This window comes from Prionailurus bengalensis, chromosome B4 (assembly GCF_016509475.1).
Source record: "Prionailurus bengalensis isolate Pbe53 chromosome B4, Fcat_Pben_1.1_paternal_pri, whole genome shotgun sequence".
Classification (NCBI taxonomy): domain Eukaryota; kingdom Metazoa; phylum Chordata; class Mammalia; order Carnivora; family Felidae; genus Prionailurus; species Prionailurus bengalensis.
Window position 1 is genome coordinate 74,550,205 of NC_057358.1, and position 16,153 is coordinate 74,566,357.

Below are 16,153 nucleotides of genomic sequence, written 5' to 3' on the forward strand. Positions count from 1 at the left end.
GATTTGGTGCCTGCAGCTGGTTTACTTCCTTTTCAAAGCCCTGAATGTGAGTAGACACAATCCCGGCTTTGTGATTAATAATAGTTTCTCCTCTTGTTATCTTACTGCATTAGACTATCCGTTGACATTTGATCTGCAGTCATTAAAGATTTATTGCCATGTTTCTTTCTCCCAAACAACGCACACCCTTCAAATAGAGGGCATTTGAGGACAAGTGGTGTTGGAACCAGAACAACCGACAAAGAATTGTATGTGTCAAGGTTGTGTTACCTTCATCTCAACCCCAGCCTTGAAAAAGATGTTTCATTTCTTTTTCTTTTTTAAGTATTTAAAAAAAGTGTTTATTTATTTATTTTGAAAGAAAGAGAACGCGTGCACACAGGGGAGGGGCAGAGAGGGAGAGAGAGAATCCCAAACAGGCTCTGCATGAGTAGGCTCCACACTGTCAGCACAGAGCCTGACTCAGGGCTCCATCTCATGAATGGTGAGATCATGACCTGAGCCGAAATCGAAAGTCGGACGCTTAACCGACTGAGCCACCCAGGTGCCCCAAACAGGTTTCATTTCTACCAGTGCAATGAATCAGATACCCTCAATGACCCTCTCAGTTGAAATAACAATTTTAACGTTAATTAAGTAACGTTAAATAATCTTAATTAATTAAGATTAAATCTTAAATGTATCACCACACTGAGAAAAAAAGAAAGAAATCCAAAGAACTCAAAATGAAGTGAAAGTAGGAGCAGAGATTGGTAAGCAAGGACCAAAACTGGTCTTCAACCTGAAAGTGTCTTTAGAATCTTGGAAACCTTGAGTTTTGGTGGTGGCTTCACAGCGTGTGGAGACAAGAGATACAGTCAAGGGATTATCTTGCATAAACTTGGGCTCTCAGAAGGTACACTCCAAAACTCTTTATGTAGGGAGAATGAGAAATAAACCTCCACATAGAAAGAGATAGTAAGGAAATTGGCCTACGTTACTCCAGATGACAGGAAAAATCATAAATATTTCCTTAGAATTCACAACCACAAACCCAGGCTTGTAGTCCAAATTCATTTCCTGGGTGATCCAAAACAGAAACAAAAACAACCCTCAAGGAGAAATTTTAAACTGATCCTAGGTTGGTAATAACTCAGGTAACTGGCTGAATCAAATTTAATCCTCTCCATGTAAACTTGTCCTCATCCCAGTACTCAAGGATTTGCCACAGGTGAAATTTCAAGGAAAACTACAGTCCGTGGTCAAAGTCACAAAATGGAAACAAAGCACACTGAGTGGGAATCAGCAGAACTAACCCACAAAGTCCTCAGATGTTTAAATTTTTAATAACAAGGCATAAAATAGCTAAGTCTAATAGATTTAAAAAAATGAAAAAGAAGCTCAAAAAAGTTAGCAGGGAATAAGAGACTATAAATAACTAATCAGACTTGGAAAAAAAATAATTTCTAGAAATAAAGAGCATTGAATCTTAAAACTCAGTGAGTAGATTGAATAGCAGATGAGACATAGCTGAAGGAAAACTTAGTAAGCTGGAAACTAGGACTGAAAAATTATCTAGAATGTAGCCCTGTAAGACAAAGACATGGACAATAATTAGGAAGCTAAAATAACTCCAAATGCAAATGCATTTGCCTCAAAATATAGCCACATAGCCTCAAAGATATGGAACAAAATAGGATGAAAAGTAAATGATAAATCAACTACCATAATGGGAGATTTTAACATATCTCTCTCAGGAAGGGATAAGATTAAGGACATAAAAAATCGGTGAGGATAGAGAAGACAGTTAACAAACTTGACCTAATGTTCTTTAAAGGAATACTGCACACAACAGTCAGAGAACAAATACTCTCTTCAAGCCTACATGGAATGTTTATGGAAATCTGCCACACGTTAGGTCGTAAGGCTAGTCTCAACAACTTTAAAGGATCACTTTCAGACAGATTTGTATTCTTTGACCATAATTTCAATTAAAATAGAAATATCTGGGACACCTGAGTGGCTCAGTCTGTTAAGCATCTAGTTCTTGATTTTGGTGCAGGTCATGATCCCAGGGTCATGCCAGAACCCCCCACTGGGCTCTACACTAAGATTCTCTCTCCTACTGCCGCTTTTCCCTACTTATGCTCTCACTGTATAAAATAACATAAAAGAAAAGAAATGAAATTAGAAGAAAAGAATAAAATAAAATAAAAATAAAATCAGGTAGAATAGTATAGATCATGCTATAGAAACAGCATCAAATGTACTAACAACATCTCATACGTTTCCCCAATCCCTGGGGAACTGAGCTCAGAGAAAGGGAGAGAACACAGAGAATTGCAAGCTGCTTTCTTAAATGCTTCTACTCACATTTCATTGACCAAAGTAAGTCACTTGGCTGTGCCTAACGTCAGGGGTCAGTGAAGTGTAATCCTCCCAAAGGTCCATGAAGACAGGCACACTGGAAATACTGATGAAATATGGTAGTTAATACCAAAACGTTCAGGGGAAGAAACCTTTTACAACTGGAAATTTTGAAACATACTCCTTAAGAGTAAATTCTAACATAAAGGAGAAAACACATAGAACTTAATAATTATTAACAACACTGTATCCAAAATTACAGAAGCAGGTAAAATAGTACTTAGAAGCAATATACAATACTAGCATTTTCTTAGCATTTACTATGACAGGCATTGTTTTGTGCGCTCGACATATTTTACTCATTCAATTCTCGTAACAACACTTGAGGCAGGTGTCAGTGAGGAACTGAGGCACAGAGGAGCAACCTGAAGCCACACAGCAAGCAAGCAGCAAGAGCCAGGAATTGGACTCAGACAGTCAGGCTGCAGGGTCCATGTGTTATGACTGCAAATGCTTACATTAGAAAAAAATTTAAGGCTCAGAATTAATGCATTAAGAATCTTATTTAAGAAGTTAGGAGGGAATGGGCACCTGGGTGGCTCAGTCAGTTAAGTGTTCAACTTCGGCTCAGGTCATGATCTCGTGGTTTGTGGGTTCGAGACCCACGTTGGGCTCTGTGCTGACAGCTCAGGGCCTGGAACCTGCTTCGGATTCTGTGTCTTCCTCTCTCTGCCCCTCCTGGCTCATGCTCTGTCTCTGTCTCTCTCTCTCAAAAATAAATTTTAAAACATTAAAAAAGAAAGAAAGAAAGAAACATAAGAGGGTTCCAGTTGCTCTACATCTTCAACAACACTTAGGAATGAGTCTTCTTGGAGCACCCGGGTTGACTCAGTAGGTTGAGCATCTGACTTCAGCTCAGGTCACGATCTTGTAGTTCATGAGTTCGAGCCCCGCATCGGGCTCTGTGCTGACAGCTCAGAGCCTGGAGCCCGCTTCAGATTCTGTGTCTCCCTCTCTCTCTGCCCCTCCCCCGCTCATGCTCTGTCTCCTCTCTCAAAAATAAATAAACAGGGGCGCCTGGGTGGCGTAGTCGGTTAAGCGTCCGACTTCAGCCAGGTCACGATCTCGCGGTCCGTGAGTTCGAGCCCCGCGTTGGGCTCTGGGCTGATGGCTCGGAGCCTGGAGCCTGTTTCCGATTCTGTGTCTCCCTCTCTTTCTGCCCCTCCCCCGTTCATGCTCTGTCTCTCTCTGTCCCAAAAATAAATAAACGTTGAATAAATAAATAAATAAATAAATAAACATTAAAAAAAAAGTTCAGAGGGAAAAAGCAAAACAACCCAAAAAGCAGTATATAAGAAAGAAAAAGTAAAAAGAGGAAAAACTAAGTTGAAAAAGATATAAAAGAGAAAAATCAACCAAATCACAAACTGGGTCTTAAAAACAACTAAAAATATAGACAAATAATATAGATAAGATGCAAGAGAAAAATATGAGGGACTAAAGGGGCAACTAGAGATGCTGTGGAAATGAAACAGTTGAGAAAATACTATAAATAGTTTTATGCCAATAAATTTGAAGTTGTGGAAGTGAATAAAGCCTAGAAAAATACAGTTTGCAAAAACTGACTTCAGAAGACATAGAAACCTGGCTGGCTATATAAGTATTGGTTATAATCCAATACTGCATCGTTTATTTTGTGGCTCCAATTGTTCTAGCTTTGGCCATGGAGAGCTCTGAAGGTTTCTGTGTCCCTTTGACATACCCCCCAATGATGGGGGGTGGCGGGGCGGCGTTTGAGCACATCCTTACGTTTTTGGCATTGTAAGACACTCCAGGCTCATCTTGCATATTTCCTGCCCAGTCCTAGAATCAGTCATTTCTCCAAAGATTCTTGGATCTGAGCACTGGATGTGCCCATTGCTATTGGGGTATTGTAGAGCCTCTCAACAGACAGAGTTAGGAAAGACATATATGTATGCTATATATGTATATACAGTTATCTATACGTATTTCTATTTCTATCCACCAGTATTTATGCTAAGTGAGACATGAGTTCATGTTAACCTCTCCAGCTCTCATCCAGAGCCACGTTCCCTTGCTTGCCCTTAACCTCCCTCTCCAATAGTGAGAAATTTGTCTCCATGTTCTCTAAACAAATATCTATAATAAATATTAATTAGTCCATGTTCTCTAAACAAATATCTATAATAAATATTAATTAGTGCTTGAATAAGTGAATAACTGAGGGAGAATAGACAACTATCCTCTACAGAATAATTCCAAATACCTTATAGATACTCCTTCCTCAAGGAGGTAGAGCATAACTCCCTACTCACTAAGTATGGTACACACACTATGCCTTCTTTTTAGAGTACAGGATGGAAAGGGGTGAGAAATGTAACTTTGCAGTGGAGAAACCTGACGAACACTACCTCAGCCAGGTGATCAAGGTTGACATTATCAGTGATAAGTAATGCTAATAGCATACACTTTTTTTTTCAATATATGAAATTTATTGTCAAATTGGTTTCCATACAACACCCAGTGCTCATCCCAAAAGGTGCCCTCCTCAATACCCATCACCTATAGCATACACTTTTAACGTCATATGATGAAAATCGCATTTTACCTCTGTGGTCCTCTTCCTGAAAACCCATAACTCCTGTCTAACATGAAAAAACAAACAAACAAACAAACATTAGACAAACGCAGTCGAAGGACATATTACAAAATACTTGACCAGTACTCCTTAAAACTGTCAATGTCATCAAAAACAAGGAATGTCTGAGGAACTGTTATGGTCTAGAGGAGCCCAAGGAGATTTGATGGTGAAGCGTAATGTTGTATCCTGGATGGGATCTCAAAACATAAAAACTAAGGCAAACTGAATCAAATACGGACTTTAGATAGTAACAATGTACTAATATTAGTTTATCAGTTGTGACAAATGTCCTGTAGTAATGTAAAATGTTTCTAGGAGAAACTGGGCATGGGATATATAAGAACTGTTTCTGATACTCTTACGTTTCTATAAATCTAAAACTACTCAAAAATAAAAGCTTCATTGGGGTGCCGGGGCAGCTCAGTCAGTTAAGTGTCCGACTTTGACTCAGGTCATGATCTCGTGGTTCGTGGGTTCAAGCCCTGCATTGGGCTCTGTGCTGACAGCTCAGAGCCTGGAGCCTGCTTTGGATTCTGTGTCTCCCTCTCTCTCTGCCCCTCCCCTGCTCACACTCTGTGTCTCTCTCTCTCTCAAAATAAATAAACTTAAAAAAAACGTTAAGTTCATTGAATGTTTAAAAGGGGGTATTTCTTTAAAAAAGAGTAAAAGAAAAAACTACTGATTTTGACTGTATTAGAACAGAGAACTTCTTTTTATAAAAAGACACCATCAGAAGAGAAAAAAGACAGGCCAAAGAGCGGAACAAGATATTTGCCACACAGACAACCAAAAAAGAATCATTATCAAGGATATATAAAGAACAACCACGAGTCAATGAGAAAAACACAAACAGCAGCATACAAAGACGATCAGAAGACTTGAATAGGCATTTCACAGTAAACACAAATGGTCCGTAAACATATGGGGAGACAAAGTCCAACTTCCTCAGTAATCAGGGAAATGCAGATTAAAACCGGAATAGAACACCACTTCGTATCTCTCAAATTAAAAAGTCTGTCAACTCAAGTTTGAGTCTAACCGTGGGGCAATCAGAACTCTTATTCACTGCTGAAGGCAGGGCCAATTGGAACTACCATAAGGAAGAGTTTACTTCTACCTAGTGAGGCTTAACATGCTCAAGCTTTATAAGCCAGCAAAGGCACCCCTAGCTAGGTAGTTTCCAGATAAACTCTTGTTCGTGTGCACCAGGATAAAGGTACAAAAAACGTTCACTTAAAAAAATTATTTACAATAGCAAAAAGCAAACAAACAAAAAAATCACTGGAGGAAAACAGATCTCCATCAATGACATAGTGAATAGGTAAATTGTGGTATGTCCAAAAAAATGGAACACCATACGGCAGTAAAAAATGAAGACATCCCAACAGCACATATACACATGGGTGAATTTCAAAAATAGGATATTGAGCAAAAGAGGCAAGTGACAGAAGAATATGTACAGAACGGTTTCATTTATTTAATGTCCCCGAACATGCAAAATTATATCATCTAATAGTCAGAGTTAAAAACACCTGTGGCAAGGGGCGCCTGGGTGGCTCAGTCGGTTGAGCGTCTGACTTCGGCGCAGGTCACGAGCTCACAGTTTGTGAGTTCGAGCCCTGCGTCAGGCTCTGTGCTGACAGCTCAGAGCCTGGAGCCTGCTTCGGATTCTGTGTCTCTCTCTCTCTGCCCCTTCCCCACTCATGCTCCATCTCTCTCTGTCCCTCAAAAATGAATAAATGTTAAAAAATATATATATAAAAACACAGATGGCAAAACCATAAAGACAAAGAAATTATTAAAACAAAGTTTAGAATGATGGTGACCTGTCAGGGGAGGAGTATTCAGGGGGCTTTTGATGTACTTATACTATCCTCTTCCTTCTTTGTCTTTTTTTTTTATTTTTTTAAAACTTTTAGTTTATTTATTTTTGAGGGAGAGCAAGCAGGGGAGGGGCAGAGAGACAAGAAGAGAGAGAGAATCCCAAGCAGGCTCCTCACTGTCAGCACAGAGCCTGATGTGGGGCTAGAACCCTGGAACCGTGAGATTGTGACCTGAGCCGAAACCAAGAGTTGGACGCTTAATTGACTGAGCCCCCCAGGCATCCCCTGTCCTCCTTCTTAATCTCGGTATGCGGGTATTCATTGTAATGTTAGTGCTGGTATTTAACTGTGCATACAATAATACATTCTTGTACCCATTATACATGTAACCATTAGTCAATAACAACTAACTAGCTTCATGAAAGACGTGCTGATGAGCAAGCTATGTAGACGCATTGCTAGCGGTGGGAGTGAGCTGGGAGCATTTAGCCGGTTGAATCTCCGCATTCTCTCACTAGGACTGACTCCATTATCCAATATACCCAATTTCTCATTTAAAAAACTGTTTTTAACACTTATTTATTTTTGAGAGAGAGAGACAGAGCGCGAGAGGGGCAGAGAGAGAGAGAGAGACACAGAATCTGAAACAGGCTCCAGGCTCTGAGCTGTCAGCACAGAGCCCAACGAGGGACTTGAACTCAGGAACGGCGAGATCATGACCTGAGCCAAAGTCGGACGCTTAACCGACTGAACCACTCAGGCGCCCCCTCAATTTCTCATTTTACATGTGTGTTTAAAAGTCTTCATTTTCCATCTGGTCATTCCAGGTGAGTGTCAGTGTCACCTTCCCCAACGTTTCTGGGCACATGCTTCCTCCTGAGGGTGCACGATCAGATCTGCTCTACACCATTCCCATCAGGACTGGGCTTGTTGATGCCTGGACCTGTCTCCGCATTCCCAGGCTGCACGCTCTGCTTTCCAGATCTGTCCTGTTACCCAAGGCTGAAGGCCTCCTTGTTTCATGTGAACTTCTAGTCGCCTTCTTCTGTGGGAATCTTGCCGGCTCACGACATCCCAGCCTTCTTTTTGTTCTGCTGTTTGTATTCTTTCCCTCTCAAGACAAGAAAAAAGTTTGGTTTAGTTTAGTTAAGTTTAGTTTAGTTTAGTTGAGTGTATCCTAACCTGAGATTCCTTTTCCCCACCTTAACTTCAAATTCAAAAGTTAATGATCAATGTTTTGCCTCCCTGTTTTGCAGGTATAGCGTCGTGATTACGTATTATGATTCTGGACTCAAAGTGATCTAAGTTTGAATCTTAGACCTGCCATTTAACAATTGCCACCTTGAGCTATTCATTTGACCACCTGCTTGCCCAGCTTCTTCATTTATATAATAGGGATAATGGGTTTTTCCCACTTCAAACTGTGCCACGAACGTTAAATTAAAAATGCACACTGGGGTGCCCTGCTGGCTCAGTTAAGCATCTGACTCTTGGTTTCAGCTCAGGCCATAATCTCACAATTCGTGGGTTCAAGCCCTGCATTGGAATCCCTGCTTGGCATTCTCTCTCTCCCTCTCTCTCTCTCTGCCCCTCCCCCACTCACACTGTCTCTGTCTCTCTCAAAATAAATAAACTTTTAAAAATGCACACAAAGCACTTAGCAGGTTGTCTGAAATGTAGCAAGCACTCAATAAATGTCAGATATTATCCCTTTGTTTTTATCTGAATATCACTGATCTGTTTTGAAAGCTGTCTTCTTCATGGTAAAATTATTTTTTGTTTGCCTTTCTGGACTCTGAAACAGTCTTTTCCCCTAAATTTCTTACCTTCCTGCAGTCACGTCCACTACCTTGGCGTCACAATGAGATTCCAGGAAGTTAAACTGAAATCTACCCAGATAGGTGGGGAGCCTGCCCAGGTCCTAACAGGCCCTTGAGTGCCCAGAACATTCTATACTACTTTTCAATAATTCCCTGCAGTGCCACATCCTTCTGCTAGTTTTTTTTCTTTCTTTTTTTTTTTAACGTTTATTTCTTTTTGAGAGACAGAGAGGGATAGAGCATGAGCAGCGGTGGGGGGGGTGGGTGGGCAGGGAGGGAGGGCAGAGAGAGAGAGGGAGACACAGAATCCAAAGCAGGCTCCAGGCTCCGAATTGTCAGCACAGAGGCAGACAGGGGGCTCGAACTCACCTACTGTGAGATCATGACCTGAGCCGAAGTCCGAGGCTTAACCGACTGAGCCCCCCAGGCGTCCCCCTTCTGCTATTCTTGAGCTCCTTTCTGATCTCCGACTTCAATCCCTTTTACTGGGGTCATGGCCATTCGCTTATTCTTTCCTCAGTGGCCTTAATCTTTACCTCTCTGGGACTAGCTGCAAATTCTCCATCCGCCTTTCTCTTCTCTCATCCATACAGACGAGTCATAATTGGCTTGTCTCTCCCTTCCCTTTTTCTGTCATCCATTGACACGGATTTCAAAACCTTTTTAGGATGTAATAAAAAAGAGCCAACATTCAAGAAGCTTTGGCACCAACATATTTAAAACTTACAAAAATAAGAATAACACACATTAATACATTACATAAATAACCTTTCATAAACTTTTAAAATAACCTCTGACACCCAGGACTTGTTTTATCATTAAAATAAACATCAAAAGAGGAAAGAAAAGAACGTACTCTCCCGTGTGCTAGCGGAAGTCTGCGGTTTCACTTTTGAGCTTTATTCTGTTGGAATAAATCCCTGTTAGAACGCAAATTCCTCCAAGAGGATGCAAATATTCCGAGAGAGATCATGCTTCAGGCTGGGTTTTCAGACTATGATCCCCAGCTTTCTAGTTCTATGGGAAGTTAATACATGTTTTTAGACTGGAAAAGTCTTCTACGGTCAAATAAGGTGGGAAACGCTGGGTAAATACCTAGCTGTAGACGACAAGGTCCTGAATGATGTGGCCCCTCCCTACCTCAGATCTCACCTTGTACTGGTCCTGGATCTCTCTATTCCAGGTGCACCTGCCCCTCATCTTTCAGACCCCCAACATGGAAAGGCTCAGTCCAACCTGAGAATTGTTGCATTTGCTAACCCCCCTGCCAGGGACACTCTCCCCAGATCTTCGCAGAGCTGCTTTCTTCTGGTCAATTCAGGTCTCAGTTCAAATGTCACGTCCGCAGAGGGGGGTCTTTCCCGACCATACCATTTAAAGTAGATACCCCACCACCACCACATCACTCTTCACAGCAGTCTCTAACTGTTTTTCTTGTGTGTTATCTACTCCCCCAATTAAAACAGAAAACCATACGTGTTCTATTTATTGCCAGAGCTCTGGTGACTAGAATAACATCTAGTACACTGTAGACACTCAACAAATATTTGAATGAATGAATGAATGAATGAGTCAATCAATCAGTATTACATAGATTTCTTCAATACAGGACTTCTCAGAGCCTTTCATATGTGAATCCACGTTAGAACTCTTCACGCAGAAGATGTAGTATGCAGAGTTTTCTAAACCTCAGTGCTCCCCAGAGCATCTAATGGAAAACTTTTTCATTGTTTGTGATTTGGAGACACTGCCTCGTTTATAAACGACTTTATACCCAGATGAATTTTAATTTCTGTCTCTTTCTAATTTAGAGGATTAGAGAATCCAGACGATCCATGAGGCTGTAAACAGAGGGAAGGTGTATGGGCGATGGCAGTGGGGGTGGAAGAGATCCCAGGAGTAGCAGGTAGAGACCTTTGCCCCACGTTGACCCCAACATCTAGATCATTAGATCTGTCTTAAGATGTATCTTTGAACTGAGGTCTTGCTCAGCCCAACCCTATCTAGTGTTGGACGCACTTACTTCTGCTGAAGCTTTATTTATAAACAGGAAGGTTGCCACCCTCAATAAAAACAGAGTCACACACACCTAACATACACAACTTCAATAAATGCTCCAAATTACCTCCTGCCGGTGAATTAGAATATAACTAGCAAGGATGTTATTTTGTAACTAACGAGGATTCCTGCCTCACTGACATTATGGCTCTTCCTTATCTGAATGTCTCAGCAATTTCCTTCTTGCTGCATCCACCAAGGACTGACATCAGGGCAGACTGGGATAATGCCAGGGAGATAGTTTTCTCCACTTTCTATCTGCTGGAGAGAGAATACTGAAATGTTCTCGAAAAGGTCTTCCCGAACTTCTTGACTGCTGCCAGAGGAACTGGGGAACGAGAAGGGCATGGGGGTAGCTGAAGAGAGGACGCTGCTTGCTGGGGGGGTTAAAATGACACCTCATTCTCCATCTTGGATGAACTGTAAACAGGTTCGATATTTTAATTTGCTTGAAAAATGCTTTTGCGAAACACTTCTAAATTGGCTTAACGGCTCAGAGGAGAGAAGATGATTGTTACAGAAATCAAGCCCCAATTAAACCATGTACTAGCTGCAGAAGTACTATAATTGAACTTAAAAATGCAGGTATTATGATTTTTTTCTGGAAGAAGCTATCAAAAACTGTCAACAATGGGTGAGGGATGTATGAAGGGAACTTTTTACTTTCTGGCTTTCTGTTCCACCTGAGTTTTACCATATACACATATTACATTTATTATTCTCTTATTTTTTATTTTTATGTATTTATTTTAATATTTATTTATTTTGAGAAAGAGAGAGTGGTGGAGGGGCAGAGAGAGAGGGGGACAGAGGATCTGAAGTGGGCTGCATGCCGAGAGCAGAGAACCCAACGTGGGGCTCAAACTCATGAGCCGTGAGATCATGACCTGAAGTCGGACACTCAACTGACTGAGCCACCCAGGTGCCCCTATTATTTTTTTTAATGTCAATGCATAAAAAGGATGACTTCTTTTACCTGGGTGGCCTCTCTCCATTTTGGTACTTAGATCTGGGGTAAGAAGAAGGAAGAAACGGGAACTCGTAGGAAGAACCAGAAAGGACCATCTTTCCCGCAGGAACTCCTGCGGGAGTTGGGACCTAGCTAAGCCCTGGGTTTGGTGTCACTTGCCTTATCTGAAGTGTGTGGCAATCCATACTTTATTACTGAAAAAGAGAAGGACTGTGTTAATGGGATCATTGCTAGCCCCCTCCCCCCTCCTCGCCTGGTAGCAAGCAAGAACTCATATACCCTATTGTTGAAAAGGATGATTCTCCAGATAGAAAACGATTGGATTTTTCTCATTTCCCTCAGAACCCTGATGCTAAACTCAGAGGCCTTGCCTGGTTTACATCTATCTGAACGGGAAAAATGCCCACACCTCCCAGACTGTGCCCTTTGTGGCCTGTCCTCCTGGTCCCTGCCCTGTAAGGGTGGGAATGACCCCTGGGCTTACACAATTTGGGATCGACTTCTTGAATTGGTTCTTTTGATGAATAGACTGTGCACTTTGCTAGGAAACAAAGGTATAAAAACATTAGTCCTTGCTTCCTGGGGTAGTTAAGAGGTGTGGAATCTAGAACTTTTCCAAATCAAGTTTGAAGAGGAAGAAGGAGAAGGAGGAGGAGAAGGGGTTTAAGAAGGAAAAAAAAAAAACCTTAAAAAAAAATGAAGCGGGGCGCCTGGGTGGCGCAGTCGGTTAAGCGTCCGACTTCAGCCAGGTCACGATCTCGCGGTCCGTGAGTTCGAGCCCCGCGTCGGGCTCTGGGCTGATGGCTCGGAGCCTGGAGCCTGTTTCCGATTCTGTGTCTCCCTCTCTCTCTGCCTCTCCCCCGTTCATGCTCTGTCTCTCTCTGTCCCAAAAATAAATAAACGTTGAAAAAAAAATTAAAAAAAAAAAATGAAGCAGTCCTAGTATCCTTGATATCTTTATAGGAGTGTATCCTTTAAACCAGGTGACCTTTCACATGCTTGTCACTATGTCTTTATAGCGTCTACCTAGTCCAACCTCCCTCTCTCCCTTCCTTCCTTTCTTTCTACAAATGTTTTTTTAATATTTTTTAATGTTTTATTTATTTTTTAAAATTTTTTTAACGTTTATTTATTTTTGAGACAGAGAGAGACAGAGCATGAACAGGAGAGGGTCAGAGAGAGAGGGAGACACAGAATCTGAAACAGGCTCCAGGCTCTGGGCGGTCAGCACAGATTCTGACGCGGGGCTCGAACTCACGGACCGCGAGATAATGACCTGAGCCAAAGCCGGCCGCTTAACCGACTGAGCCACCCAGGCGCCCCAATGTTTTATTTATTTTTGAGACAGAGAGAGAGACAGAGCATGAGCAAGGGAGGGGCAGAGAGAGAGGGAGACACAGAATTGGAAGCAGGCTCCAGGCTCTGAGCTGTCAGCACAGAGCCCGACGCGGGGCTCGAACCCACGAACTGTGAGATCATGACCCCAGCCGAAGTCGGATGAAGTCGGATGCTCAACCGACTGAGCGACCCAGGCGCCCTCTACAAATGCTTATTGAGCACCTACTAAGTGATACGCATTGGTGTAACAGAAGGTACAAAGATGAATAAGACAGGTTCCCATTCTCAAATTGCTCGTTAAGACGATGTGATAAGTCTAATGGAGTGCCAGTACAGTGCTAGGAGAGCAGTTAGGTCTGAGGAAGGCTTTACAGCTGTGATAACATTTGAACTCAGGAAAGAAGGTATGGTGAGCAGAATTTTAAGATGGTCCCCATGACCTTTAACCCCTGGTGTTACTCCCAAGATGATATGTGGCAAAAGGGAAATTATCCATGTGTGCCTAATCTAATCACAGGGGCTCTTGGAGAGTCGAGGCTTTTGTCCAGCTGGCAGAAGAATAAACCAGAGAGATCTGAAGCACGAGCAAGACTTGACATGCCACCGCCGTCTCGAATACAGAGGGACCCCCTGAGAAGGAATGCGGGTAGATTTAAGGAGCTGTGAGACACCCCGCTGACAGCCAGCAAGGAAATGGGAACCTCAGTCCTGCAGCCACAAGGACATGAATTCCAAAAGCCTGAAGGAGCCTGGAAACAGATTTTCGCCTAGAACATCCAGATAAGAGCCCACTGTGGCCAAAGCCTTGATTTTGGCCTTGTGAGGCTCTAACTAGAGAATCCAATGAAGCCCACTTGGACTTCTGACCTAAAGAACAGGGAGATCACAAGTGGGTGTTGTTTTAAGCCGTAACATACATGATACTTACTACACAGCAATAGAAACCTAAAAGAGTCTCTATTCAGAGGGAACAGCAGGAGCAGGATGATATGTGAGTGCTCTGAGCCTTTGCCGGAGAGCAAGTAGCTCTGAAACTCAGGGTGGAAGGATGCACAGAGAGGGGCATGGGAGGTCTACCAAGTTGAGTTTGAGCCAGATTGGCAAAGTCATTGAATTTCATGCATGTCAAGGAGTGTGGGCTTTATTATTTTTTTTTAAGTTTATTTATTTATTTTGAGAGAGAAAGAGAGAGCATGGAGGAGGGGCAGACAAAGAAAGAGAATCGCAAGCAGGCTCCACACTCAGCATGGAGCCTGACGCAGGGGCTCGATCTCACAATGGTGAGATCATGACCTGAGCCGAAATCAAGAGTCAGACGCTTAACCGCCTGAGCCACCCAGGCGCCCCTGGAATTTACTCTTGAGCACTGCTTCTTCCTCCCCTTTCCACCCCAGCTACTTCACCTCCTGCCCAGCATGGAAATACTCCTCTTATTTGACTAATGTCTGGGATGTCCATACAGTTTTTTTATGCTTCTCTCTTTCTTTTCTGCTTAATACCCACCTGCTCATCATTTCTGGTGTTATTTCTTTTCAGGTGGGTGATGCCCAGTCCTGCCTGATGATGTGATGGGAAAAAAGATATAACTATGTGGCCAGAGCCTTGGCGATGTCCTTCTGCCCAACTCCACCAATGTCCACCACCAGGTCCTTTTGAAGGGGACTGGTTGATGGTGAGAGGGAGTGAAATCAGCTTCCCTAAATGGAAGGAACAGCGTGGACCAGAACCTGGGGTCTCATTTGGGCAGTATCAGAAAACGTACAGGCTGCAAGGCTCTGACCAGTGACTCAAGGGTCCTATTAGAGAAGTGCTATCTGTTCAGAAAATGGGGGAAGTGAGATGCATTAGCCAGGGCCCTAACAGGAAAGTAATTCACCCCCACAGGGTCAAATGAAGAGACTTTGAAGAAAGGTCAGTTAACAGATGTGTGGGCAAGGTTAAGGGAACAAAAATGGCATGTGGAAATGGCAGGAAATCATTACCACCTCAACTTCTGGGGCCCAAGGGATAAGGGAAGAAATAGTAATCAGAGCCCAATGAGAGCTGGAATCTCAAAGAGTGGGCTACCTGGTGGGAACTGAAAGCCACAAAGGCATGGGACTATTGCCAGAGAATTACTTTGAAGTAGGAAGAAGTAGGGGGAAATACCCAGCCTCTTTCTCCTCCCCCTGATCCTTTGAAAGTGCCTCTCCTGGCTGGACCCAATCAGAAGCCAGTAGGCGAGGGGGCCCAGGGAGATGTGGTCCAGAGGGGTCAGCCTCCTGGGGCATATAAGAGAGCAAGGAAAGATGGATAATGGATCTGAGGGACAGTAAGAGTGAGGAACAGAGAATGATCAGCGTATAGGGGGACCAAGAAGCTCATTGGTCTTGCCATAACATTGACTTTGCCATGACCTGGGCCATGTATGGGCTCAATCATGACCACTTTGAACCCTTGAATCCTCTCTATGGCTACCCTGTTGCTGGTGGGGCCCAGAGGAGAGACAATCTGAAAGGGGGAAAGATCCCATGACAACAAACCTCACATCTCGGCCCTCCAGTCCAGAGACCCTCTGTGAGTGCAATCACTTCCCATAATAGGAGAGGGTTTGGGAGAACAAACACAGGGGTATCATATGTCATTGTGGAAGCTTCTAACCCAAGGACATTAGGGGCTTCCCAGAGATGGCAGCCTGAACCATTTAGGGTTTACATACTCAGAGTGGTAGGAAACCATGTGTAGAGCTGTGGACTGTACTGACAGTTTCTGCCGGGGCTGTAAGGCTGCGTTTTGGAAGGAGAGGGGCAGCAAAGAGATCACATAGGGGAAGGATGTGGTTAAGTCCTTCTTTCAGGGCACGGCTTATTATCTTTTGGGTCGAGAAAATTACAGGTCATTGATAAATTTACTAGGACAGCAAGAATCACACTATTTTTTTTTCCAGCTTTACATAAGGACATTCTTTTCCCAAAATATTCTCGTTGGGCTTAGAATGAGCCTAGGAAAGTTTCTAACCAATTAGAGACTTAAAACTTAATCCTGATGAAGAGCCATGGTCACTACTATTAGGACGGATGGAGTCTTTGGACAACTCAGATCCCACTACACATACCACCAGCCTTCCTTGCCCAGTTTAGGCAACCCCCTGCTCCCT